Genomic DNA, 22,752 nt, shown 5'->3' on the forward strand with positions numbered 1-22,752 from the left:
ATTCCCTGGCGGTCTCCCATCCAAGTACTAACCAGACCTAAACCTGCTAAGATTCAGAGATCGGGCATTGACTCGTTTTTTTTTTTTTTTTTAATGAAAGATTATTATATAATTCGTGAAATTTTCCAAAAGATTAAAGCACCTGGTATTCCCAGGCAGTCTCCCACCCATGTACTAACCATGCCCAAACCTGCTAATATTCAGAGATCGGGCATTGACTCTATTTTTTGGCAAAATTATTATATACTAATTGAAAAATGTCCAAAAAGCTTACAGCACCTGGTATTCCCAGGCGGTCTCCCAACCAAGTACTAACGAGGCCAAACCTGCTTAGCTTCCGAGATCAGACGAAATCGGGCATAGCCAGGTTGGTATGGCCGTAAGCGAAGACTGTTGCAAAGAGAGGGCTATTTAAAGACCAGCCAATCTAATCGCCAGTACATTATATAAGTAGGAAAGAAAACCCAAAAGCTTAAAGCACCTGGTATTCCTAGGCAGTCTCTCATCAAAGTACTAACCAGACCTAAACCTGCTAAGATTCAGAGATCGGGCATTGACTCTATTATTTGGCAAAATTATTATATACTAAGTGAAAAATGTCCAAAAAGCTTACAGCACCTGGTATTCCAAGGCGGTCTCCCATCCAAGTACTAACCAGACCTAAACCTGCTAAGATTCAGAGATCGGGCATTGACTCTATTATTTGGCAAAATTATTATATACTAAGTGAAAAATGTCCAAAAAGCTTACAGCACCTGGTATTCCCAGGTGGTCTCCCATCCAAGTACTAACCAGACCTAAACCTGCTAAGATTCAGAGATCGGGCATTGACTCTTTTTTTTTTTGTTTTTAATGAAAGATTATTATATAATTCGTGAAATTTTCCAAAAAGATTAAAGCACCTGTTATTCCCAGGCGGTCTCCCATCCAAGTACTAACGAGGCCAAACCTGCTTAGCTTCCGAGATCAGACGAAATCGGGCATAGCTTTTTTTTTTTATTTTATTATTATTATTTTTTTAGTAAAATTCTTTTACAAAAAATTTCAATTCATTTACAACATTCCAGGTAACTCAATTTTACAATTCCTTAAAACATTTTGTACATTACCTGAGAACATTTTATAAAAAACATCCATTTTCCTTTCCATCTTACAATACACATGTAACAGTTGCAAATATTCTTCCATTCTCTTTTTAAAATATCCCCATATGTCTATTTTACAGTCTTTGTTTCTCATTATGTTTCTTCTTTTCCATATCATATACTTCCCCATTGATATACATAGATTGACCACCTCCTTATTTGTACAATTTTCATTCAGTCCCATTATTATCAACTCATCCCAGTTTGGAATATCTTCCTTTTCTCTTAGTTGATTTATCAAACCTTTTAAAATCTTAAAAAATTATTTCAATTCATCACAATATAAAAACAAATGTAAAAATCCTTCATCCTCTTTTTTTACATACTTTACACAAGGCATTTTGTGTCAAACCAATTTTACATAGTTTCATCTCGGAAAAAACAACTTTATGCCTTATAAAATAATCCAACGCTTCCATTTTTACATCTAAGAACCTCCATTTAACATTCCTCCATATATTATTTTCATCTAATCCAGGAAAATGATCAATCCAAAACTCATTTACTTTTGGTTTTGTGAAAACAGATTCCCTAAAACATGTGTAAAACATCTTCACAGTACAAGAGTTAAAATCATATTCCTTCTTCCCAACTTTAAAAGACACTTCTACTTTCTCTTCCTCTTTTTTTCCCCACTCTCTATTATTTCAATCCACTCTTTTGGTATTGCTTTCTTTACAACATCATACTGTTTCTTTAAAGTATTGACATTGAAATCCTCTTTTGCTTCTTCTAAAGCATCAATGACAAACTGAAGAGGAAGAAACCCATTTTTATACTCATATAAAATATCTCTTACTCTTTTTATATCTACATCTAGCCACTTTTTAAAAAAACACATCTGTTCCATCTGTTGTAATCTTTGCATTTAAAAACAGAGGTTGATTCAAAATTGTTTCTCTTCCTTGTGGCTTAAAATCAATATGTGGTAAGAAATCCCTCCATGCCTCTAAAACCTCTTTATAAAAATCTGGTATTCCTTTTATCATTCCTTTTTTAACTCTCATCCATAAAATATCATCCCCTATTCTCAAATTTGAACATTTGTTTAAAAAATGTTTCATTATTACTTTCCATTCCTCCATCTTTTCTCTATTTAGATATGTCTTTACAGTTTTCACTCTCATACTCTTCTTCCTCTGCTCAACATCCATTAACCCTAACCCTCCTTCTTCTTGAGATCCAATTAAAGTCTTATGTGCAATTCTAGGAGGCTTATTATTCCATAAAAAATCCAACACAATACCCTTTACTCTCTGTTCCACCCACATTGGCATTGCAGTTACAGATAAATTATACCACATCTTAGAGAGCATTAGACTATTAACAATTAAAACTCTTCCTTTCAACTCCAAATCTCTCACTTTCCAAAAAACTAATCTTCTTTTCATTTCTCCCACAATCTCTTCCCATCTTTTATCTCTTGAACTCTTTTCATCTTTCCCCAAATTTACTCCTAAAATCTTAATTTCTTCCTTTTCATTAAAAGCAATGCAAGCTGGTAATGCTGGCGCTTCTCCAAATCTCATAAAAGCAGTTTTTTCCACATTTATCTTTTCACCTGTTGCTTTACAAAATTTCTGCATGAGTTCCATTGCTATTCTAATGCTCTCTAAATCTTCTATTATCAAGGTGGTATCATCCGCGTACTGAAAAATCTTTTGTCCTTCCCTTCCATTTTCAATATTTATACTTTTTATTCTTTGATCCTTTTTAATCATCATTCCTAGAGACTCTGCGACCAAGGAATACAACTGTGCTGACAATGGACAGCCCTGCCTTATGGATCTAGTTATCTTAAAAGCATCCGTTAAAAAACCATTACATTTAATAAAACTCATTGCATCCTTATACAAGATCTTAATCCAATTTCTAAAATTACCCCCAAAACCAAAACGTTTTAAACTCGCAAATAAAAACTCATGCTCCACCCTATCAAACGCTTTTTCAAAATCCATGCTTATCTGATATATCTCTCCCCTGAACTCCATATGCTTGATTTGATAAAATTATCTTAGGTAACACTCTTTTCAGTCTGTTTGCTAAAATTTTTGCTAAAATTTTAAAATCTACATTTAGCATAGTGATTGTTCTATAGTTTTTTAAATCCTCCCTTTCCCCTTTTCTCTTGAATATTATTTTCACTAGACCCATTTTCATTGCTTGATTAATCTCTCCCTTTTTAAAAATCTCATCATACACTTGTTTTAGTATTTTCAATAATTTATACTTAAAAGCTTTATAAAACTCATTTGTTATTCCATCCATACCTGGACTTTTATTCACCTTTAATTGATTAATAGCTTCTTCTATCTCTTCTATTTTTATCTCCGCATCACACTCATCTTTGTCTTGATTATTAACTGTAGCTGTTATCGTCTCCAATATACAGTCTTTTTCCCCATCATCTATTCCTTGTGTCTTAAACAATTCTTCATGAAAATCTTTTACCTCCTTTAATATTTCTTTTGTTTCTTTTACTTTCCTTCCATCTTTGCATTTTATTTCTTTTATCGTTTCTGCCTTTTTCCTACTTCTTTCCAGATTAAAAAAGAATTTTGTGCATTTTTCTCCCTCCACAGTATATTTTGCCTTACTTCTTATCATTGCACCTCTATACTTTTCCTCCTCTATTTTACTTAAATCCTCTTCTAACAAAACAACCTTCTGCACATCAACGTCCTCTTTACTTAATTCTTCATTTAATTCTTTTCTGATATTCCTTTCTTTTTGTTTCTTAACTCGTTGTAGAAATTTACAATATTTTATTGTAGATTTCTTTATTTCATATTTTACATTATCCCACCATATCCTTTTGTTTTCTACAAACAAACTACTTTCCTTTTCTTTGTCTATAATTTTTTCTATTTCCATTCTATAAGATTCATTTTTTAAAATCTCTGCATTTAAAATCCAAACTCCTGGCCCCCTCTCCATTTTATTAAAATCCATCAAAATAAACACAAAACTATGATCACTTAATGTTGTTTCCTTATAGTACACCTTTTCAATATATTGCTCTAAAAATTAATTGTCTAATTGTCTTCTTGAATATTCTCTTCTTTTTTTCATTCCTATCCCTCCATATATCAATTAAGTCATTTTCTTCCATTAAAACATTCAGCTCTTTTCTTGCAGTATCTGTTCTATAAAACATTCCTTCTGCCATATCCATTTTGCTAAAAACTGTATTCCTTTTCTTCTGTTGGTGCATGTAAGTTGCATAAAACAAAAGTTTCATCCTCACTACTTATTTCTACTGCTAAACATTTTCCATTTCTATCATCAAATACCACATTCCATTTATCCTTCATATACTTATCAATTAAAATTGCTACTCCCCTTCCTTTTCTTCCATCCCCATTATTATATATTATTTCCCCATTCCATCTTTTTTTAAAATCTTCCATTAATTCATCTTTCCAATTTGTTTCTTGTAATACAATTATATTTTCCTCTTTACACATTTCTTTCATTTTTTCAAATTCCACCACATTCAACAAACCTTTTGCATTCCAAGATACAATTCTTAAGACCATTAAGGATAATAAATATTTAAAAATATTCATCATTTCATTTTTCTTCCTCTTCCTCCACTATACTTCTTAAAACCTCACATTTCCCTCTAAATGTAGCTTTTTCTTTCATTTTTTCTTTTCTCTTTCTAGCACAGTCAATATTTGGTTTTACCTTCAGTAGACTTCTTCTTTGCATACGAGTGAATTCTCTATCTCTTTTATATCCTTCAGACTTTTGTTTCTCAGTCTCTTTTTCATCTTCCTCTTGTTCACTCTCCTCTTGTTCTTTTTTATGCTCCAGTTCTCTGCCCTTTAATGAAGTCTCCTCTAGTGTCCTTTCTTCTTCCATCATTTGTTCTTCTTTTTCTCTCTGTGTTCCATTTGTCTCCTCTTCCCTTTCAACTTCTGCCTGCTCACCACCATAATTTTTCTCCTCTTCTTCCACTTCTTTATGAATTTGTCTGCACTCTACCTCGGAGTCAGTCTCTTTGTTTGGTCTCTCCTCATTTACCATCCAACATTCACATTTCACAAGAACTTTGTGGCAATCTGGGCATCTCACTGCATTACAGTCCCGTGCAAAATGGCCTTGCTCCTCACATAGGTGACATTTGAAGTCTGGACAGTCTCTTAAGATATGTCCCGGATTCAAACACATACGACAAGTCTTCACCTGTCTGTCATGTATTATCCGGAAAAACTGTATTCCCTCCGCTGTCTCAAACTTTGTGCTATATGGTAATGAAACCACCTGATCTGGAAACTTAACACGCACAAATCTCGTTCCATCTTCCACTTCAGTGCCTGGATATAGCCTTCTTTTAATTTGTGATGTTGGATGTACGCCCCAATTATCCAATTTATTAAAAATGTCTTTGTCTTCAAGATAAGCCGGTAGATGCATAAACGATACAACATATTCCCTTGTCTGTAGTTTTCTAATTACACAATCCTTTCCTTTAATAGTTATTCCGTCCAGTAGAATGTCACACATGTCCTCATTTCTTAAAGTGATTTCATATTCTCTGCCCAGCCTGGGCCTTACCGCCAAGATATGTCCTCCTCCAATTTTCTCTGTCACCATCTTGATGATATCCTCAGCTTTTCCATCTTGTACTCCCTCTAAATCAATTATCACGGTTGCTTCTTTTGAATATTTTCTTCCTCTTTCATTTCTTCTGTTATGTTCTCCATTGATTCCTTTGTCCACACTTCGTCGTTTGTCCAGTCCTTTGTCAATATCCGTTTGTATTTCACCAGCCATTTCTATGTCGTTTTCCATAAGATCCGTCCTTTAATCCAAGAGATGAATTAAATCAAAAACAAAAACACCCTCCAGACAGCATTAAGCTGCTCGAAGGTGGTTAAAGCAAAACAAACAAACAAAATTATACTTTCAAATCAAAAACTTTAGCAAAACAAAAAATATAAACAAATAAGGGAGAGCCTTCCTCTCCAACTACAGCCCAGTACTTCCTGTCTGACTCAATAGCGCCCTCAGGTTGGTATGGCCGTAAGCGAAGACTGCTGCAAAGAGAGGACTATTTAAAGACCAGCCAATCTAATCACCAGTACATTATATAAGTAGGAAAGAAAACCCAAAAGATTAAAGCACCTGGTATTCCTAGGCAGTCTCTCATCAAAGTACTAACCAGTCCTAAACCTGCTAAGATTAAGAGATCGGGCATTGACTCTATCTTTTGGCAAAATTATTATATACTAAGTGAAAAATTTCCAAAAAGCTTACAGCACCTGTTATTCCGAGGCGGTCTCCCATCCAAGTACCAACCAGGCCCAAACCTGCTTAGCTTCCGAGATCAGACGAGATGGGGCATAGCCAGGTTGGTATGACCGTAAGCCAAGACTGCTGCAAAGAGAGGGCTATTTAAAGACCAACCAATGTAATCACCAGTACATTATATAAGTAGGAAAGAAAACCCAAAAGCTTAAAGCACCTGGTATTCCTAGGCAGTCTCTCATCAAAGTACTAACCAGACCTAAACTTGCTAAGATTCAGAGATCGGGCATTGACTCTATTATTTGGCAAAATTATTATATACTAAGTGAAAAATTTCCAAAAAGCTTACAGCACCTGGTATTCCCAGGCGGTCTCCCATCCAAGTACTAACCAGACCTAAACCTGCTAAGATTCAGAGATCGGGCATTGACTCTATTATTTGGCAAAATTATTATATACTAAGTGAAAAATGTCCAAAAAGCTTACAGCACCTGGTATTCCCAGGCGGTCTCCCATCCAAGTACTAACCAGGCCCAAACCTGCTTAGCTTCCGAGATCACACGAGATCGGGCATAGCTTTTTTTTTTTTTTTTTTTTTTTTTTTTTTTTTATTGAAACAATTCTATCATATATAATTCTTCTTACAGTTTTCACATTGAAACATTATATTTTCTTCAAAATAAAAACACATATAATATATTACGCCTCTCCTAAAAACAGAAATTTACATTCCAAATAAAACCAATTGTTAAAAGTCCTCTTGCTTAGGCAACGTTATTTTGTATTTTTTAAATGTGTACAGAACATCAGTGGGAAACATCTTATGAAACGTATCCATTTTTTTCTCCGATTCAAAAAATGTAAACAAGGTTTGCCCATAATTTTCCACCAGTCCTTTAAACACCATCCATACATCTGCTACATAATTTCTATTTTTTGCCACGTTCCTCCTTTTCCATATTGCATTTTTTACTAAAACCATCAATAGATTAATCACTTTTTTGTTTGTAATATTTTCATTCAAACCAAACATTAAGATTGTATTCCAGTTGAAAACATCTTCATTCCCTCTTAAATCTTTCACAAGTTCTTTTGTTTTGTCAAAAAATTCTTTCAGTTTTTCACAATATAGAAACAGGTGCAAGATCCCCTCATCCTCTTTAAAACAGACCTTACATACAGCATCTGGCTCCATACCTATTTTGCACAATCTCATTCCAGTAAAAATAACATTGTGTCTAATAAAATAGTCCAAAACTTCCAGGTCAGTATCTAAAAAATCCCATCTTATATTTTTCCATACATCCTTCTCTTGAATTCCATCTAAATGTCTTAACCAAAAATCATTGACTTTTGGATTTTTAAAAACAGACAAATTAAAATACTGATAAAACATTTTCACATTACATGATTTCAAACACACCTCTTTGTCATTCAATTTTAAAAATACTTCCATTTTATTCTCCCCGCTCCCACCATCTTGAATCATTTCCAACCAGTCCTCTGGAATTTTACTTTTAACCTCTTCATATTGTTTTCTTAACACATCCACATTGTACTCTTCTTTTGCTTCTTCCATTGCATCTATAATTACTTGTATGGGTAAAAAACCTTCTTTGAATTCATATAAAATGTTCCTTACTTTTAAAATGCCCACATCTACCCACTTCTTAAAATAAAGTTCTTTTCCTTGTGTCCCAATCTTTTTGTTTAAAAATAAAGGTTGATTTAAAATGATTCCCCTTCCAACAGGTTTAAAATCCACCTTTGCTAAAAAAGACCCCCAAGCGCTTAAAACTTCCTTGTAAAATTCTGGTATTCCTTGTATCATCCAGTTCTTCAGTTTCATCCATAAAATATTGTCTCCGATTTGTAAATTTCCACACTTATTCAAATAAAACTCCATAGTTCCCTTCCATTCTTCTTTATTTTCATCATCTAAATATTTCTTGACCACTTTTACCCTCATACTCTTCATTTTTTGTTCCAGATCTACTAGTCCCATCCCTCCCTCCTCTACCGGCCCAATCAAAGTGTTGTAAGCAATTCTCGGGGTTTTTTTCCCCATAAAAACTCTAAAATTGATTTTTTTATTCTTTGTCTCACCCACAGCGGGATTGATGCTACATGTAAAACGTACCACATTTTTGATAACATTAAAACATTTACTATTAAAATCTTTCCTTTTAAATTTAAAAACCTGTTTCTCCAAAAGACCAACCTTCTTTCCATCCCATCCACTATTTCCCCCCACATATTATCCTGTACATTCTTTTCATTTTTTCCTAAAAGCACACCTAAAACCTTAAATGCCTGCACTTCTGTGAAACTCCAACACCCCGTTAAAACCGGTACCCTCCCAAATCTCATGTATTCAGTTTTCTCTTCATTTATCTTTGCTCCTGACCCTTGACAATACAAATTGATTTTATCCATTACATTTTTAACACTCTGCAAATTTTCCACTATTATTGTAGTGTCATCAGCATACTGGTAGATCTTATTTAGCTCCTTTCCTCTATTTATTTCAATTCCTTTTATTTCTTTACAGTTTTTAACTATCAGTCCTAAAGGCTCTGCCACTAAAGAATATAATTGCGCTGATAACGGGCATCCTTGTCTTATAGATCTAGTTAAAATAAAAGGCTCTGTTAAAAAACACTTTACTTTTGTTAATGCATCTTTGTATAAAATTTTTAACCACTTTATAAAATTCTCCCCAAAACCAAACTGCTCTAAAATCGAAAATAAAAATCCATGCTCTACTCTATCGAAAGCTTTTTCAAAGTCTAAACTAATAAAATAACCATTTTTGCCTTCTCCACTGACATAACTTATCCCATCTCTTATACTGTTTGTTATATCAGCTATGTCTCTTCCAATTACTCCATATGCCTGATTTGTCTCTATTATACTCGGTAAAACATTTTTCAATCTGTTTGCTAAAACCTTTGCTAAAATCTTCAAGTCAGTATTTAACATGGTTATTGGTCTAAAATTCTTTAAAAGTGTCTTATCACCCTTTCTTTTATATATTATTTTCATCAAACCCATACTCATTTTTTGATTGAAAGCCTCTTTTTTTAAAAACCTCCTCATATACTTCTTGTAGAATCAAACTTATTTTATCCTTAAAAACTTTATAAAACTCATTACCTATCCCATCTATACCAGGACTTTTCTTGTTTTTCAAATTATTTATTGCTTGTGTTATTTCATCTAGCTTTATTTCTCTATCGCATTCCATTTTGTCTGCCACCTCCACTCTTTTTGTTATTTGTTGTAATGATACATTTCTCATTTTTCCATCTGTATCTTTAGTTTTAAATAATTCTTCATAATAGCTTCTTACTACTTCCAAAATTCCTTTTGTTTCCTTAATTACCTCACCGTTTTTATTTTTCAATTCTTTTATCATTTCCGATTTTGCTTTCCCCCTTTCTAGGTTAAAGAAGAACCTGGTGCATTTTTCTCCTTCTACTGTATATTTTGCTCTACTTCTTAGCATTGCTCCATTACATTTACTTTCCTCAAATTTCTTCAATTCCTCCTCCATTACTATAACATTTTGCACATTTACCTCCTCCTTATTTAATTCTTCCTTTAATTTATCTCTTATCTCTTTTTCTTTAGCCCTTTTCACTTTCTGGATCAACCTGCTATACTTAATTGAATATTTTTTATTTCATATTTTACATTCTCCCACCACAATATCTTGTCTTCCCAATACATTCCATTTTCTTTTTCTTCTTCTATTATATTTTCAATCCCTTGTTTGTAACTTTTATTTTTTAAAAGTTCTGTGTTTAAAATCCAAACTCCAGGTCCCTTAATTTCATCTTTAAAATTCATTCTCATTAAAACCATTTTATGATCACTCAAAGAAGTTTCCTTATAAGTTACATCCTCTATAAAATAGGTTAGGTTTCTTGTACATAAAAAGTGATCTATTCTTGTTTGACATAAAAAATTACAGACTAGCTGTTTTCTAGAAAATTCTCTTTTCTTTTCATGCCTCTCTCTCCATACATCTATCATATTTTTTCCCTCCATCAAACCTCTTAATTATTTTCTCCCTGTATCTGACTTAAAAACCATTCCATCAGCCATATCTCTCTTACTAAAAACCGTATTAAAATCACCCGCAATTATTATTTTTCCCCATCCTTCTATCAAGTCTCTTAAAACAGTAAAAAACATAGTCTTTTCTTTTTCTTCATTTGGCGCATGTAGGTTGATTAAATTAAATTCTTCATTTCCATATTTAATTTTTACCCCTATACATTTCCCTTTTTTATCATCATAGATAAGTTCCCCTTCTATTTCCTTGTTTTTTCTTATTAATATAGCTACCCCTCTTCCCATTTGTCCTTCTCCGTTATTAAAAAAGATTTCTCCATCCCATCTCTTCTTAAAAACATCCATTACACCCCTTCTCCAGTTTGTTTCTTGCAATAAAATAATATCCTCATTTTTACACAGTTCTTTTAGTTTTTCAAATTTCATTTCATTCAACAGTCCCCTAGCATTAAAAACAACAACACTTAAAACCATAAAATATAATAAAACAAGCATAAAACCCATTTTCTCAGTCCGCGCTCTCAGCGACTTTCAACACTTCATATCTATTTACATTTACTAGAGGGTTCTCTTGTGTCACTTTTTTCCTAGCCTTATCCAGGTTCGGTCTTACCTTGGGCAATCTTCTTCTTTTGAGGCCTTTTACTTCAGTGTCTACATCCTCATTACTTTCCTCACTCTCTTTGTCTTCTTGATAGTTTTTCTCCATTTTGTCCAATGCACTGTCCAGTACCCTTTCAGTTTCTTGCACTGGTGCCAATTTTCCTCCTTCCATTTGAGTCTGCATCCTTTGTTCGTTGTCGTCCTCTCCTTGTCCATTACTGTTCTCTTTATTCCCACCGTCCTGCGTTCCTTCCTCCTCTTCCTCCATCTCCTTGCCTCCATCTCTCTCATACACCTGCTTTCCCTCCTGCTCCTCTTGATTTTGGTTGTTTTCCATCCAGCACTCACACTTATTCAAAACTCTCCTGCAGTCCGGGCAACTCACCGCTCGCAGTCTCTTGCGAAGTGGCCCCTTTCCAGGCACTTGTAACATGTAAATTCTGGGCAGTCCTTTACCATGTGGTCTGGGCTCATGCACAGTCTACAGGTCTTCACTTGGTTACTGTGCACCACCCGAAAAAACTGTGGACCTTCTGCTGTCTCCATCTTGGTGCTGTAGGGCAGGGAGGCCACCTCTTTGGGGAACCGCACTTTAATATACCTTGTCCCATCTTCGATGCTGGTGCCTGGGTATGTCCTCCTCCTGATGTTAGAGACTGGGGTTACCCCCCATCCCTCTAGCTTCTTTAGGATGTCCTCATCATTAACATAGGCAGGCAGGTGCATAAATGAGACAACATAGTCCCTGTTTTGCAGCCTTTTCACCTCACAGTTTATTCCCTTAACCGTCAGTCCATTGGTTAATTCATCTGCATCCTCCTCATTCTCTAAGGTAATTTCATATTCCTTAGTTAGCCTTGGTCTCACAGCCAGAATTTTTGCCACACCGATTCTCCCTGCGATCGCTTTAATAATGTCTTCTGCCTTTGCGTCCTGAACATGCAATAATTCCACAATCACTGTTGCTTCCTTCATATAAACTCTTTTTGCAGCACCTCTTCTTTCATCTTTATCCATTCCGTTTCCTTCTCGTCGTTGATTTTCCAGTCCAGGTTCTTTTTGCCTTTGTGTCCCTCCTTCCATTGCTTTGTCCGTCACCAAAGATTCATCCATTTTTAACATAAACAACCTATTAGACTTACTTTCCCCCCAAACAGCATACGCTGTTGGGAGGATAAAACTAAACAAAAAATAAAAAACAAAACAAAACAAAAACTCCTAAAACAAACACAAAAAGATTAAATACAAACAAGCTTAGGTGAGCCTTCCTCACCCTCTACTGCCACGTCACTTCCTGTGAGCACTCTATCGCCCCCAGGTTGGTATGGCCGTAAGCGAAGACTGCTGCAAAGAGAGGGCTATTTAAAGAGCAGCCAATCGAATCGCCAGTAGATTATATAAGTAGGAAAGAAAACCCAAAAGCTTAAAGCACCTGGTATTCCTAGGCAGTCTCTCATCAAAGTACTAACCAGACCTAAACCTGCTAAGATTCAGAGATCGGGCATTGACTCTTTCGTTTTTTATTTTGTTTTTTTATGGAAGATTATTATATAATTCGTGAAATTTTCCAAAAGATTAAAGCGCCTGGTATTCCCAGGCAGTCTCCCATCCATGTACTAACCAGGCCCAAACCTGCTAATATTCAGAGATCGGGCATTGACTCTATTATTTGGCAAAATTATTATATACTAAGTGAAAAATGTCCAAAAAGCTTACAGCACCTGGTATTCCCAGGCGGTCTCCCATCCAAGTACTAACGAGGCCAAACCTGCTTAGCTTCCGAGATCAGACGAAATCGGGCATAGCCAGGTTGGTCAGGCCCGTAAGCGAAGACTGCTGCAAAGAGAGGACTATTTAAAGACCAGCCAATCTAATCGCCAGTACATTATATAAGTAGGAAAGAAAACCCAAAAGCTTAAAGCACCTGGTATTCCTAGGCAGTCTCTCATCAAAGTACTAACCAGACCTAAACCTGCTAAGATTCAGAGATCGGGCATTGACTCTATTATTTGGCAAAATTATTATATACTAAGTGAAAAATGTCCAAAAAGCTTACAGCACCTGGTATTCCCAGGCGGTCTCCCATCCAAGTACTAACCAGACCTAAACCTGCTAAGATTCAGAGATCGGGCATTGACTCTTTTTTTTTTTTTAATGAAAGATTATTATATAATTCGTGAAATTTTCCAAAAAGATTAAAGCACCTGCTATTCCCAGGCAGTCTCCCATCCATGTACTAACCAGGCCCAAACCTGCTAATATTCAGAGATCGGGCATTGACTCTATTTTTTGGCAAAATCATTATATACTAAGTGAAAAATGTCCAAAAAGCTTACAGCACCTGGTATTCCCAGGCGGTCTCCCATCCAAGTACTAACAATGCCCAAACCTGCTTAGCTTCCGAGATCAGACGAGATCAGGCATAGCCAGGTTGGTATTGCCGTAAGCAAAGACTGCTGCAAAGAGAGGGCTATTTAAAGAGCAGCCAATCTAATCGCCAGTACATTATATAAGTAGGAAAGAAAACCCAAAAGCTTAAAGCACCTGGTATTCCTAGGCAGTCTCTCATCAAAGTACTAACCAGACCTAAACCTGCTAAGATTCAGAGATCGGGCATTGACTCTATTATTTGGGAAAATTATTATATACTAAGTGAAAAATTTCCAAAAAGCTTACAGCACCTGGTATTCCCAGGCTGTCTCCCATCCAAGTACTAACCAGACCTAAACCTGCTAAGATTCAGAGATCGGGTATTGACTCTTTTTTTTATGCAAGATTATTATTATAATTCGTGAAATTTTCCAAAAAGATTAAAGCACCTGGTATTCCCAGGCAGTCTCCCATCCATGTACTAACCAGGCCCAAACCTGCTAATATTCAGAGATCGGGCATTGACTCTATTTTTTGGCAAAATTATTATATACTAAGTGAAAAATGTCCAAAAAGCTTACAGCACCTGGTATTCCCAGGCGGTCTCCCATCCAAGTACTAACCAGGCCAAACCTGCTTAGCTTACGAGATCAGACGAGATCGGGCATAGCCATGTTGGTATAGCCGTAAGCGAAGACTGCTGCAAAGAGAGGGCTATTTAAAGACCAGCCAATCTAATCGCCAGTACATTATATAAGTAGGAAAGAAAACCCAAAAGCTTAAAGCACCTGGTATTCCTAGGCAGTCTCTCATCAAAGTACTAACCAGACCTTAACCTGCTAAGATTCAGAGATCGGGCATTGACTCTTCTTTTTTTTTTTTTTAAATGAAAGATTATTATATAATTCGTGAAATTTTCCAAAAGATTAAAGCACCTGGTATTCCCAGGCAGTCTCCCATCCATGAAGTAAACCATGCCCGAACCTGCTAATATTCAGAGGTCGGGCATTGACTATATTTTTTGGCAAAATTATTATATACTAAGTGAAAAATGTCCAAAAAGCTTACAGCACCTGGTATTCCCAGGCGGTCTCCCATCCAAGTACTAACCAGGCCCAAACCTGCTTAGCTTCCGAGATCAGACGAGATCGGGCATAGCCAGGTTGATATTGCTGTAAGCGAAGACTGCTGCAAAAAGAGGGCTATTTAAAGATCAGCCAATCTAATCGCCAGTAGATTACATAAGTAGGAAAGAAATCCCAAAAGCTTAAAGCACCTGGTATTCCTAGGCAGTCTCTCATCAAAGTACTAACCAGACCTAAACCTGCTAAGATTCAGAGATCGGGCATTGACTCTTTTTTTTTATGCAAGATTATTATTATAATTCGTGAAATTTTCCAAAAAGATTAAAGCACCTGGTATTCCCAGGCAGTCTCCCATCCATGTACTAACCAGGCCCAAACCTGCTAATATTCAGAGATCGGGCATTGACTCTATTTTTTGGCAAAATTATTATATACTAAGTGAAAAACGTCCAAAAAGCTTACAGCACCTGGTATTCCCAGGCGGTCTCCCATCCAAGTACTAACCAGGCCAAACCTGCTTAGCTTACGAGATCAGACGAGATCGGGCATAGCCATGTTGGTATAGCCGTAAGCGAAGACTGCTGCAAAGAGAGGGCTATTTAAAGACCAGCCAATCTAATCGCCAGTACATTATATAAGTAGGAAAGAAAACCCAAAAGCTTAAAGCACCTGGTATTCCTAGGCAGTCTCTCATCAAAGTACTAACCAGACCTTAACCTGCTAAGATTCAGAGATCGGGCATTGGCTCTTCTTTTTTTTTTTTTTTAAATGAAAGATTATTATATAATTCGTGAAATTTTCCAAAAGATTAAAGCACCTGGTATTCCCAGGCAGTCTCCCATCCATGAAGTAAACCATGCCCGAACCTGCTAATATTCAGAGGTCGGGTATTGACTATATTTTTTGGCAAAATTATTATATACTAAGTGAAAAATGTCCTAAAAGCTTACAGCACCTGTTATTCCAAGGCGGTCTCCCATCCAAGTACTAACCAGGCCCAAACCTGCTTAGCTTCCGAGATCAGACGAGATCGGGCATAGCCAGGTTGATATTGCCGTAAGCGAAGACTGCTGCAAAGAGAGGGCTATTTAAAGACCAGCCAATCTAATCGCCAGTAGATTACATAAGTAGGAAAGAAATCCCAAAAGCTTAAAGCACCTGGTATTCCTAGGCAGTGTAAGGGAAACAGGTCAATTTAGCTCAAAGGGAATCATTTAAGATTTTAAAGGGAATTTGAACAGAATCACTGTTTCACGGCTGTTCACGGAGACGCGCCTGCGGTTCAGTGAACGAGCCGTTTAACATCAAATCTGCGCTGGATACTAATATCCAAACTATAGTGAAAACACTATCAATTAGCACAGTAACAAGATCGGCAGTTTAAGACATTAACTTGTAAGCACAAAACACAAGATACTTCTCTTTTCAATATGAATAAGGCTTTATTAGATAATTCTAAGACACATAAACTAATCTAACACATAAACGCACGCACACACACATTCACACAAGTTGCAGGAAGGTCGAAAGTTAGGGAAAGATGAGTTTAAGAGAATGGAAATATGGAATCCCAAGTTAACAGCAATACGTTAAATTGCATAAACATGAACAACCATCAATCACGTAATTAGCGCTCGCATTGAGTTCCTCAATGAGGTTAAAATTATATTAGATACACCAGTAAAGGTCACAGTCTGGAGGTAAAGTTACTTGCATCTCCTGTGAAGAAGGAGCCTCGGTGAAAGGGCTATCCCGAGGTCGTTGATTGGCTGGAAGTTCAGTCTCTGAAGTGACGTCTTGGGAAGCCCGTGGTTGTTGGGCGTTGGCTGAAAGTGCAGAGTCGTGTTCGCTGGTTGAAGTTGAATGGACGTTACAAAACTTAACTCAGAACACGAAACTCTCAAACGGAAAAGAAAAGAAATAAAGTTTGACGAGACTAGGTTGTGTTCCTTCTCATAGTAGCAGCAGGCAGGCACGCTGGAACCGCGCTCAAAGAACAATGATGACTACCGCATGGCTAGATGCTACAAGCTAAAGCTAGGTAGCAAAGCTACAAGCTAAAAGCTAAGAGCAGGCATGACTGATAGCACGAGCAATGCTAGAACTAAAAGCCGACATGGCTAATAGCAGCAGCTAGACTAGAACTAAAAGCAGACTAAAAGCAAGGCATGACTAAAAACAGACTAAAAGCACAAATTACATCGTGTCCAAAGTATTTAAAACTTCCTGTTGGCCACCCCTCAAATGTTGCCTTGACCAATCAGATATGTTCTTGGGGTGGGTATCATAAATCATTTGTTTATCTTACCAAGCATGTGGTTCTTGCCTCACAGGGTCTAATTTTGGACATGATTCCTATAACATGATTATGATATATTTTACAAATAAATGATTGCAAGGACAATATCAAGCAAGAAAATGCAATTATTTCAATACTAGACATGACTATGTATCCTATAGTTATCAAAAGACATACACAATAAGTGATTATACATGATAGTCAAATGTGTGGGTTACACGTAAATGAATATGGAGTCAAGCAATAGAATGATTCATTCATGAGTCTTTTTTGAGTTCATTCTGGTCCATATATAATGTATAAAAAGGGTTTCTTTGCCATTCTCTGGCAAAGGACTTTTCTGTGAAGACAAAGGTTTAAAGCCCTTCCCCCTTAGGAATTTCAGTCTGGTTTCACTGGCTGGGGGGGGAAGTCAATGCAAGTATTTAACTTGATCTCCTGGGTTTACATGTGATGTCCAGCGTTGCATTCCAATCACGAACAATAAATTTGACAATCTCTTCTTCGAATTAAAATTGTCAATAATTGTTCTATTGGTGTTAATGTTGAAAGCTGTTGTGTGAACAAGTTGGTTGGTTGGTTATCTTGTTTGGTTCCTGTGGCACTAGAACTGATTTATGACTTCCTGAGGAATTCAGCTCATGTTTCAATGCACACAGCTCTGATAGACTCTTTGATTTGTCTGATTTGACTCATTTCTGCTACATATATCCCCCTTTCGATCGGCGAGGTGTTTAGGTGAAGACATCGTCGATCGCTGGAGAAACAAAGGCAGAAGAAGCAGACAAACACAGCAAACAGCAAGACAACACCTCCATGACAGTTACTGTACTGGTGCAGGCATCAGGTTATTTAGGTACACGTGGTTAAGTTCAATTAGTCAATGTAGTTTAGCACATTGAGGATAGTTTAGATCGTCTTGGAAATTGTTTTTATTTTGATTCATCAATCAAATTTGTGGTTAACTTTGTTTGGTTCTTCTAGTTTGTCTTACTTTACATGTTTACCATTAGTTTTCTAGTAATTTCATTTTCAATTCAATGAATTGACCTATCATGCATGGAGCTCTCTGGCTTCCATTCAGTTTAGAGTGGCTGGCGGATATTAGGTGTTGCGAGTCAATCCTAATATCAGACCTTCGACCCTCGCAGGGTGTCTAGGCGTTTCACCTACTCAGGAAAGAGGGGAAGGAGAAGGATAGGTAAAAGAAGAACAAAACAAAACAAGGCTGCTGTGGGTTTTCCTAGCATGTGTTACAACTACTATTGAGCTAGGATGTCAGGTGCAGCTAGTGTGTCGTGAACCTTAACTTAGTGTCAGGTGTTCTACCTATTGTGAGGATGGCTGCACGTTTCTTCATGGTGGGTATATGTAACTTTGTTACGCTAAAAGTTGGATATTCTACCTGTGGGAAGAATATGTTTGTTGACTGTGTTATCAGTAGATGTGTTTACCTCTGGGTGTAGGTAATGTTGTGTATTACTGGTGTAGTGCATGTGTGGTCAGATCTGTTCAAGTCTGTGTTGTCTCCCCCTTTTTCTAGCATGTCACTTAAGACTGGCTCTCAGCATCCTTGGCTTGGATGAGGGCGTGTCCCTGGTCTAATGAGGGGTCAGTCCAGCAAGGCAGGAAGTTCTTTAGCAGACAGTCGGAGGCAGTTTGGCATGGCTGTGTGAAGCTGAGTTGCAAAACTTGTCTCCTATGTTGCATTCTTCTTGTGATGCCTTCTGGCTGTAGCAGACTTTCTGACCTTCTGTGCTCTGGTGGTTGCTGTTGCACAGACAGGGAATTTGGAACTTGGAGTTGGAGTTCATTTGACAGTTTGTTAGTGACTGAGGTGATGTCCTTTAGTACCTCAGATTTTTCATCAACAGTTGGCCGTGAAAGACTTGTTCATTCTGGGTTGTTGTTGAACAGGTGCTTGTCATCTCTGATGCGGTGCACCAGGTGATCACCGGCCTTCCGTTCTGTCGCTGGTCACAGCGAGCATGACTCAACTTTGTGGTCACCTGCATGTAAATTGTCTTGAAGGAACTCTCTTAGTTGTTCCATGACTTGTTCCGTGTCTTCTAATGGTAAGCGGTTATGTTCTTGTGAGTACTCAGCACTGTGCATGTCTGAGTGGTGCTGAGGTGGGTTTTGTTGTCGCTTACCCACACGAGTTGCTCTTGGATGAGTCAGGTGATTACCTTTGGATATCTGGTTAGGTTTCCAGATGTTATCCTTTTGGTTTCTTGAGAAGCGTGGCTGGTCCCATGGATTTTTCCAGCAGTTGGGCTGAAAGCGGTCGTGGATATGGGCGTCACGTTCTGTGTGCTCTTGATGGAAGACTCTGGTGTTGTGATGCCACTGGGTGTCGTCCAGTGCAAGGCTTGAGTCTTTGTTGACAGAGTTCAAGAGTGTGGAGGTTTTGTTACCTTTCTTTGAGGCCAACTTCTGCTTGTTATAGGCCTTCTGTGTTAGGTCACGCAACTGTTGGATGGTCATGGAGTTCGGACAGGCCATGACACCTAGATGGTGACTGACTCCGGGGTGCAGATTCTTTAGGAAGAGGGTTTTGAAGTTCACATCCTCTTCAAGGTCAGGGCTGTTGTATGCACCAAAGTAGGCTTGTCGGAGTCGGTTGTAATAAGCTTGTGGAGTCTCTTGACGACCTTGTTTGGTTTCCAAGGCAGTTAACAGTCCATGTTCAGACTCTGGGTCTGTAAACTCTTTAATCAGGACCTCACGAAGTCGCTGGTAGTTTGACTTGGTTTGACTGGGCTGTCGATCTAGAAAGTTTCGTACCTCGGAACTGGACGTGGCTCTAAGGAGGTATAACCAGTCTCTGTCAGTCACATGAGGTCTCACTTCCAGGTGAAATTCGATATCTCGCAGGTAAGCTTGGATGTCGGGGCTCTCTGTGGAGTTCGGGTTGAACCTGCTGATGTTTTTAGACAGCTTGTTGAGGTCTTTGATTGTCATCCCGTGTGCAGCTTCAAGGCCTTGGACGGGAGGTTTTCTTTCGTTGGCAGGAAAGGGTTGTGTGGCGAAGGCAGGTGAGGTTTTGGGTTGTGGCCCTTCGCTCCTTTCGTCATATGCCAGTTCTTGGACGTGGGACTCTGCTCTGCTCAGCAGTGATGAGGCTAAGAGAGGTTTCTCTTTCCTTGGCTCTTGTTTGTGCTTGTAAGCATTTTGGAGTTCTTTTCTGACCATGTAGAGCTCATCGTTGGTATCGTCTAGTTGTTGGGTCAGATTGTCCATTTCAGTTCTGTACTTTTCAAGGTGGTCTTTCAAAGCACTGATTTCAGAATTCTTGTTTCTGATGTCTATCTTGGCTTTCTCCAGTAGCTGTTCGGCATACTGGAGTCTGTTTACCAGGTCTTTCTGAGCAGCCGTTGCATGTTGCTGGTCGAGCTGAGCTGCTGCCAGGGCTGCTTGGAGCTTCATAACTTGTTCTGTTGTATCCTGCTCCCTCTCGCTGGGTGCTTTGAGTTGATCTTGAACTTTCACTTCCAGCTTGTCTATGCGATGTTGAGCACGTGTCAGCTCCTCTTGAAGGTGGGTGATGTGCTTGTCGCTCAGTTTCAGCTGGGTTGTGAAGGCATAGCTTAGTGAGCTTGTGATCTTGACCAGCTCCTCGTGGTTGTTGTTCTGGCTTGAATCTTGTGTCAGGAATCTTCTCAGGATTAGGATTATTATTAAAAATAATAACAGTTCAAATGTCTTTGGAGTGAGGCTGTCTGTTATGCCTCTCAGCCAAATGTTCACATCTTCCCCATGGGAAATGGGGTCTGCAGTCTGCGGCATGTTGGCACGCTGGGGAGAAGAGAGACTGACGCAGATCTGTGTGGAGTAAAAGCCTATGTGTGGTGGGACAACTAAGTGTTGTATCAGTGATTGTGAACCACTAGTGAAATGTGGTGATGACCGTGTTGGTCTCAGGGTGTCTAAGTAGACTAGAGATGCGAAGGCTTTGTCACTCTAATGAGGAAGAGGAAAAGAGAGACAGAGGTGAAAAACAAATTCAAATGACAAGCAAAATTTCTGTTTTTCAAATGAGGAAAATTATTTTTTTCCAATTAAATGTTATCAAAAACGTAAACAATATTATTATATTTCTTGCTTTGGACAAAAGAATACAATAATAATTCTGATATCTCTTTTCTTAGTCTGACAGGATTGACACCGTACACCTTTCAGTTGGACCGCTCACCAGGGAGTCAGCGAAGGCGACAGTTGCTCAACACGTATCTCTATTAAATTGATCTCAACGTTGGATGAGATGCTAAAACTTGGATTGCGTTTCCAAATGTAGGGAGGTTATGAAGAACAAATGAGAGGATGATTACAATCAAATTCATAAGGATGATTCGTCGTCTTTGGCACGATTGTGTATTTACTTCACTTAGAATTGATTGATGGTTCTTACATGTCCTACAAATGTAAAAAGAGAAGAGGAAAGTAAAGGAGAGAGAGGACGGAGATGGTAAGTCTCAGTAGCGGTTATCTCAACTACAAGGAGAGCGTTGTGTTAGTTGCTGCACAACTAATCAAACAAAATAAACTTTAAGTGAAAGAAGGTTGTCTTTCTAATTTATTTGAACTCGTAGTGAGGGATAACAATGTCTCCTTTTAAGGCTCAGGTTTGTCGTTCCCAGGCTAGGATACACAAAGTAAAGAAATGGTAAGAAAAAGTAAAATAAAAAAATTAATAAATGGGCAAAATATGCAAAAATGAAATTAAAAAGAGGAAATTAATACGTAAAACAATAGTGGTTAAGTGCATAACCAAAAACAGGAAGAGGGTTAAAACGCATTCAAATAAGTAAATGTCTGAATAGCATATATTCAGATGGGTAATAAATAAATTAGGAAGAATAAGTTTACTTAACTTCCAAAGTTCAAGGCTTATTCATTCCTAAAATAATTAAGACCAAAAGAGAATACTAGAAATAAAAGATCATATGAAATGATCTGAGAGGGAAATTTTAAATGCTTCCAAATAAATTTAATGTTTCAATTAAATTTCAATTTGACAATTAATAATTGTGAGTCAGTATTTCCCTTTCTAGTAAAATGAAAATAAGTGGTCTAGTGAGAAAAGAGAGCGATAAAAAGAAAGAGACTAACAAGTGTTAGTTAAGATATTTAAAATGGTTAAATCACGTCAGCGTTGCCCAAACACACATTATTCTACCACTGGATGGTAATGCTAACGGCTAACCTTTGAGGCTAGTGGCTTTAGTATAGACTTCAATGTAAATGCAATGGTTTCGTTAGCTTAGCGACACCGCGGAGTTTGTGCGCTGCGCATGCACAGTTCAGAGTTGCTCCGGAAGTACGTTAGGCTTCCGGGTCACGGTCGTCACTATGGCAACCAAAACACATTCTAGTGGATTAGTACATGAATCGTTGCATTGTTGCAAATACAGTTAAGCATGTTACATGAAATGTCGGCTCATTTCAACACTGTACAAATAACAACACCGCCTTTCAGTTGGTTTTGCGATGTGGCACTTAAACTCTAAGTTTGTATAGAGTTAAATTTATCTTAATTCAAATAGCAGCTTCCTGCTGTAGTTATTATATCAATCTCAGCAATTGATTCTCCGTGCCAGTTTTTCTGGACACAAAACATAAAGGTTTTCCTTCGCTGTTGGTACACAGTTAAAATTTACTTGATCAAGCTTTTAAAACACTCCCATTCAAATTACTCTCGGGCACACGCAGTGTTACGCGAGATTGCATTCACTTTGTGAACGGATACAAATGGACAAACATTGCTCTCTAATGTTTAACGTTAACTTAGGGGAGTCGAATATCCAAATTTGATTCGGCAGTGGAACACGCACTGGCAATCAAACTATATGAAATATGAATACGGGGACTTTGATAAATAAGATTGAGGAACCCGCTCAAAACTATTCTTTAT

General features: G+C 37.5%; 4 non-coding genes and 4 pseudogenes across 4 annotated transcripts; all 8 read right to left on the reverse strand.

Moving 5' to 3' along the window:
- Window positions 1-267: 267 nt before the first annotated feature.
- On the reverse strand, window positions 268-385 carry LOC113075526 (5S ribosomal RNA). Its single transcript, XR_003280972.1, has one exon. It is a non-coding gene; the product is annotated as a 5S ribosomal RNA (ribosomal RNA).
- A 6,018-nt stretch (window positions 386-6,403) lies between these two features.
- Window positions 6,404-6,522, reverse strand: LOC113075528 (uncharacterized; annotated as a pseudogene).
- Window positions 6,523-12,793: 6,271 nt separating this feature from the next.
- On the reverse strand, window positions 12,794-12,912 carry LOC113075534 (uncharacterized; annotated as a pseudogene).
- Window positions 12,913-13,413: 501 nt separating this feature from the next.
- On the reverse strand, window positions 13,414-13,532 carry LOC113075521 (5S ribosomal RNA). The gene has a single exon (XR_003280968.1). It is a non-coding gene; the product is annotated as a 5S ribosomal RNA (ribosomal RNA).
- Window positions 13,533-14,028: 496 nt separating this feature from the next.
- LOC113075530 (uncharacterized) lies at window positions 14,029-14,146 on the reverse strand (annotated as a pseudogene).
- A 369-nt stretch (window positions 14,147-14,515) lies between these two features.
- On the reverse strand, window positions 14,516-14,634 carry LOC113075502 (5S ribosomal RNA). The gene has a single exon (XR_003280950.1). It is a non-coding gene; the product is annotated as a 5S ribosomal RNA (ribosomal RNA).
- A 360-nt stretch (window positions 14,635-14,994) lies between these two features.
- Window positions 14,995-15,112, reverse strand: LOC113075531 (uncharacterized; annotated as a pseudogene).
- Window positions 15,113-15,482: 370 nt separating this feature from the next.
- LOC113075514 (5S ribosomal RNA) lies at window positions 15,483-15,601 on the reverse strand. Its single transcript, XR_003280962.1, has one exon. It is a non-coding gene; the product is annotated as a 5S ribosomal RNA (ribosomal RNA).
- Between the last annotated feature and the right edge of the window lie 7,151 nt (window positions 15,602-22,752).

The sequence above is a fragment of the Carassius auratus genome, unplaced genomic scaffold (assembly GCF_003368295.1).
Source record: "Carassius auratus strain Wakin unplaced genomic scaffold, ASM336829v1 scaf_tig00017136, whole genome shotgun sequence".
NCBI lineage: Eukaryota > Metazoa > Chordata > Actinopteri > Cypriniformes > Cyprinidae > Carassius > Carassius auratus.